Source organism: Schistocerca cancellata, chromosome 12 (assembly GCF_023864275.1).
Source record: "Schistocerca cancellata isolate TAMUIC-IGC-003103 chromosome 12, iqSchCanc2.1, whole genome shotgun sequence".
NCBI classification, from domain to species: domain Eukaryota; kingdom Metazoa; phylum Arthropoda; class Insecta; order Orthoptera; family Acrididae; genus Schistocerca; species Schistocerca cancellata.
Window position 1 is genome coordinate 59,843,480 of NC_064637.1, and position 6,225 is coordinate 59,849,704.

At 42.7% G+C, this 6,225-nt stretch overlaps 1 non-coding gene across 1 annotated transcript; it reads right to left on the bottom strand.

Annotated features, from left to right (window-relative positions):
* Positions 1–244: 244 nt before the first annotated feature.
* Positions 245–318, bottom strand: Trnat-ugu (transfer RNA threonine (anticodon UGU)). Its single transcript has one exon. It is a non-coding gene; the product is annotated as a tRNA-Thr (tRNA).
* Positions 319–6,225: the final 5,907 nt, after the last annotated feature.

A 6,225-nucleotide genomic window follows, 5' to 3' on the forward strand; every position in this document is an offset into this window, starting at 1 on the left:
GAATTAATGGTACCGCCTCTTGGCATCACATCGATGAGAATCACTCTCTCACAGAACACGGTTATCGTGACACTACGACTGTCGTTTTGTTTCGGGCGTAAAATGGTGAACCCAGGTTTCGTCACCTGTCACAGTTCGGGACAAGAAGGCCTCCCCCTCAACTTTACAACAAATTACAATGAAATGAACACCCTTAGCTGCTTACTGGCGTTGACATACGTCAACGGGGACAGATGAAAATGTGTGCCCCAACCGGGACTCGAACCCGGGATCTCCCGCTTACATGGCAGACGCTCTATCCATCTGAGCCACCGAGGACACAGAGGATAATGCGACTGCAGGGATTTATCTCTGGCACGCGTCCCGCGAAACCCACATTCTCAACGTATTGTCCCGCACTACATTCGTAGTGCCCCGCCCATCATATTACTCGCGGCGCGTTGCCGATCCCCGTAAGAGTTCGGGCACTGTTTCTGCATTCGCACAGAAGAAGAAGATGGTCAAGTGGCCGGTGAGCCTTCACTATATACATACTAAGATGGTATCTGTAAGCAGGAGATCCCGGGTTGGAGTCCCGGTCGGGGCACACATTTTCATCTGTCCCTGTTGACGTATGTCAAAGCGTGTAAGCAGCTAACGGTGTTCATTTCATTGTAATTTCATTCTAATCTTAGTATATATGTTGCAAAAAATGTTTTTCTGTGCGATTTGTGATCCACCGCTAGACACCGCGGAAGCCGTCTTGCATACACTTCAATACCCGAAAGCGCGGATAATTGCATTCACACTTCCTTTGCTGATTGACAGATGTAGCGCCAACTGCCGAGTCGTAACGCGTCTGTCCTCGGAAATGACAACGTCAGCTCGCTGCAACATGTCAGAATGTGACAGCCGTGCATGGTCTCCCCGACCGCTGTAAATCGTGGAGCTCCGGCGAACCGCCTTCTGTTGACCTCAACCTCCGTGCCCAGCGACTAACTGTACTTCTGTCGACAACAGATGCTCCATAGACTTTGCACAACTGTTTGTGGATATGCCCCACTGTTACTTTCTCTGCAGTGAGAAATTCACTGAAGGCACGTTGCTTGTAACGTAAATCCTTCGACCATAAATATAATAGACTGGCCCTGAGGTCATTTCAATGGCTCCAACATCTATGGGCTAAAGTCACGTGAATGTTGGCAAAACATGGTTGTTTCGTGTTGCGCTTATGGCTGTACTCAGCATTTTGTCGGGGGAAATGGCATTACATTTCACGTGTGTTTCTATGATAGTGCAGGTGCGTTTATTGAAATCTGCTGAAGTGACTTTTATATGTTTTTTACGCTTGAAAAAGAGTATCAAGTAAATTAAAGTGTTGAAAGTGATGCCTGTAAAGTCAGACTCACATTACATTTTGGAAAGTATCTGTGATAATTCGGTTACAGAAGTACGTATAATTGTTTCTCGTTCCTACTCATAGGTTCCCTAAGGATGAAAACCGAAGGCAGCTTTTGATACAGGCCCTGAAGGATTTGTATATACAAGTGACATTATTATAAGGTAAGAGCACCTATAGTCGACACATGAAGAGAATTTTTTTCTACATTCTAATACTATTAAATAAATGTAGGCTCCAAAATTATTTTCTGAAACTTCAAAGTCTCACCTTTCATCTAAACTATCATTTTTTTTAAACTGATAGTTTAAACTTTTGTAAAAATAGTAGGAACTGAACCTCTGAAGTGCACTTAAAATTGATACTCTAAAATGGACCTGCTCCTAAAGTCTACAATTTTGGCACCTATGTTGTTGTTGTGGTCTTCAGTCCAGGGACTGGTTTGATGCAGCTCTCCATGCTACTCTATCCTGTGCAAGCTTCTTCATCTCCCAGTACCTACTGCAACCTACATCCTTTTGAATCTGCTTAGTGTACTCATCTCTTGGTCTCCCTCTGCGACTTTTACTCTCCACGCTGCCCTACAATGCTAAATTTGTGATCCCTTGATGCCTCAGAACATGTCCTACTAACCGGTCCCTTCATTTTGTCAAGTTGTACCACAAACTCCTCTTCTCCCCAATTCTATTCAATACTTCATCATTAGTTACGTGATCTACCCTTGTAATCTTCAGCATTATTCTATAGCTCCACATTTCGAAAGCTTCTATTCTCTTCTTCTCCAAACAATTTATCGTCCATGTTTCACTTCCATACATGGCTACACTCCATACAAATAAATACTTTCAGAAACGCCTTCCTGACACTTACATCTATACTTGATGTTAACAAATTTCTCTTCTTCAGAAAGGCTTTCCTTGCCATTGCCAGTCTACTTCGACCATCATCAGTTATTTTGCTCCCCAAATAGCAAAACTCCTTTACTACTTTAAGTGTCTCATTTCCTAATCTAATTCTCTCAGCATCACCCGACTTAATTCGACTACATTCCATTATTCTCCTTTTGCCTCTCTTGATGTTCATCTTCCAAGACACTGTCCATTCCGTTCAACTGCTCTTCCAAGTCATTTGCTGTCTCTGACAGAATTACAATGTCATCAGCGAAGCTCAAAGTTTTTATTTGTTCTCCATGGATTTTAATACCTATTCCGAATTTTTCTTTTGTTTCCTTTACTGCTTGCTCAATATACAGATTGAATAACATTGGGGAGAGGCTACAACCCTGTCTCATTCCCTTCTCAACCACTGCTTCCCTTTCATGCCCCTCGACTCTTATAACTGCCATCTGGCACCTATAGTTGACATAATTCCCATATCCCATTTCTTTTATAAGTGACTAGAGCTCAAAACGCGGCGATTCCATTGTTTAAAGTTTTGACACGAGCCCACTCTTACTGTTTAAAAGAATTTTAACGACATTTTAATTGATAGTTTATAGTAATTTCGTGCCGCTGCCCACCAGAGGGACGGTCGATGTATTTGTTAGATTTTATAAATGGTACTGTGAACAAATCCAGGTCAAATGTAGTACTGGCAAAATTTTTCGCAAATAAGAAAGTAATTTTTGTTTTAAGCGTTTGGCAGTCAATTGAGAAATGTGGAGAAATTACGATACAAACATAGGATGGCAGACCCCTGATTTGAAATCCCGCCACGTTTTGCCAACAGTCACGTGGTTTATGTTGGAGCCACACCAGCAAGGCCAGTCTACTAGTATCTAAGGTCGAAGCGTGAATCACCTACAGACGCCACTTTGAAACTGTCCTGCAGCTGCGCTATCTGTCAGAAGTGACGGAAACCCCGCGCGCTCACTAAGGAGACCTCAGCTAATACATATTTAACGTTTCGCACTCGCAGCATTGTTTTCGGCTGAGAAAAAAAAATTCGGGGCACTACTTTCTGGGCGACCCTCGTTATTAGTGTATTTATAGATGAGCACGGGCCAGCAGAGCGCATCGTGACGGGCTAAGTAGGGCTGTTGCAAGCGCGCCCGCGCTGCAGATTGTGGGCGTGTCTGGTGTGAGTAACCCCGGGTCTCAGAGCTGATGCGCCGCGCAGACCTCCTCCGCTAATTCCGGCCGCTGACGTCGCCCGCTCACGCATAATGCGAACACCGCCCCGGCTCTTCATCAGCGCCAGATCTCTCTACAGCGTCGCACAAAGCGGTGTGGACGTCCCCTTATTCCGACGCGAATTCTGTTCCTCGTAGCGACGTTCTACAACTTCACTCCAGCTCTTGACACACACTCAGCACGGATTTAGGAAGCATAGTTTTTGTGATACACAACTAACTCTTTACTCACACCAAGTGTTGAGTGCTATTGACAAGTTCAAATTCATCCCGTATTTCTAGATATTTTTAAAAGTTTTTTATTCCAGTCTTTGATCACAGTATGAATTCTTTAGACGATTCTTTCAGTCCGTAATGACCATCCTCAGATCTTTTTTTTTTTTTTTTTGTCATCAGTCTACTGACTGGTTTGATGCGGCCCGCCACGAATTCCTTTCCAAGTGCTAACCTCTTCATCTCAGAGTAGCACTTGCGAACTACGTCCTCAATTATTTGCTTGACGTATTCCAATCTCTGTCTTCCTCTACAGTTTTTGCCCTCTGCAGCTCCCTCTAGTACCATGGAAGTCATTCCCTCATGTCTTAACAGATGTCCTATCATCCTGTCCCTTCTCCTTATCAGTGTTTTCCTCTCCGATTCTGCGTAGAACCTCATCATTCCTTACCTTATCAGTCCACCTAATTTTCAACATTCGTCTATAGCACCACATCTCAAATGCTTTGATTCTCTTCTGTTCCGGTTTTCGCACAGTCCATGTTTCACCACCATACAATGCTGTACTCCAGACGTACATCCTCAGAAATTTCTTCCTCAAATTAAGGCCGGTATTTGATATTAGTAGACTTCTCTTGGCCAGAAACGCATTTTTTGCCATAGCGAGTCTGCTTTTGGTGTCCTCCTTGCTCCGTCCGTCATTGGTTATTTTACTGCCTAGGTATCAGAATTCCTTACCTTCATTCACTTCGTGACCATCAATCCTGATGTTAGGTTTCTCGCTGTTCTCATTTCTACTACTTCTCATTACCTTCGTCTTTCTCCGATTTACTCTCAAACCATACTGTGTACTCATTAGACCGTTCATTCCGTTCAGTAGATCATTTAATTCTTCTTCACTTTCACTCAGGATAGCAATGTCATCAGCGAATCGTATCATTGATATCCTTTCACCCTGTATTTTAATTCCACTCCTGAACCTATCTTTTATTTCCATCATTGCTTCCTCGATGTACAGATTGAAGAGTAGGGGGCGAAAGGCTACAGCCTTGTCTTACACCCTTCTTAATACGAGCACTTCGTTCTTGATCGTCCACTCTTATTATTCCCTCTTGGTTGTTGTACATATTGTATATGACCCGTCTCTCCCTATACCTTACCCCTACTTTTTTCAGAATCTCGAACAGCTTGCACCATTTTATATTGTCGAACACTTTTTCCAGGTCGACAAATCCTATGAAAGTGTCTTGATTTTTCTTTAGCTTTGCTTCCATTATTAGCCGTAACGTCAGAAATGCCTCTCTCGTCCCTTTACTTTTCCTAAAGCCAAACTGATCGTCACCTAGCGCATTCTCCATTTTCTTTTCCATTCTTCTGTATATTATTCTTGTAAGCAGCTTCGATGCATGAGCTGTTAAGCTGATTGTGCGATAATTCTCGCACTTGTCAGCTCTTGCCGTCTTCGGAATTGTGTGGATGATGCTTTTCCGAAAGTCAGATGGTATATCGCCAGACTCATATATTCTACACACCAACGTCAATAGTCGTTTTGTTGCTACTTCCCCCAATGATTTTAGAAATTCAGATGGAATGTTATCTATCCCTTCTGCCTTATTTGACCGTAAGACCTCCAAAGCTCTTTTAACTTTCGATTTAATACTGGATCCCTTATCTCTTCTAAATCGACTCCTGTTTCTTCTTCCATCACATCAGACAAATCTTCACCCTCATAGAGGCTTTCAATGTATTCTTTCCACCTATCTGCTCTCTCCTCTGCATTTAACAGTGGAATTCCCCTTGCACTCTTAATGTTACCACCGTTGCTTTTAATGTCACCAAAGGTTGTTTTGACTTTCCTGTATGCTGAGTCTGTCCTTCCGACAATCATATCTTTTTCGATGTTTTCACATTTTTCCTGCAGCCATTTCGTCTTAGCTTCCCTGCACTTCCTATTTATTTCATTCCTCAGCGACTTGTATTTCTGTATTCCTGATTTTCCCGGATCATGTTTGAACTTCCTCCTTCCATCAATCAACTGAAGTATTTCTTCTGTTACCCATGGTTTCTTCGCAGCTACCTTCTTTGTACCTATGTTTTCCTTCCCAACTTCTGTGATGGCCCTTTTTAGAGATGTCCATTCCTCTTCAACTGTACTGCCTACTGCGCTATTCCTTATTGCTGTATCTATAGCGTTAGAGAACTTCAAACGTATCTCGTCATTACTTAGTACTTCCGTATCTCACTTCTTTGCGTATTGATTCTTCCTGACTAATGTCTTGAACTTCAGCCTACTCTTCATCACTACTATCAGATCTATAATACACAAATATATACCAGGTGTACCGGTATAAAATTAGCGTTAAGATACAAGTGTGTCGATAGGGAACATTTGTTGTGAACGAGACTTAATTTTTTTTTGTTTGGTTGGTATGACATCTGTCAAAGATATTTAGTATACATCAAGTCATGGCCGGCCGGAGTGGCCGTGCGGTTCTAGGCGCTA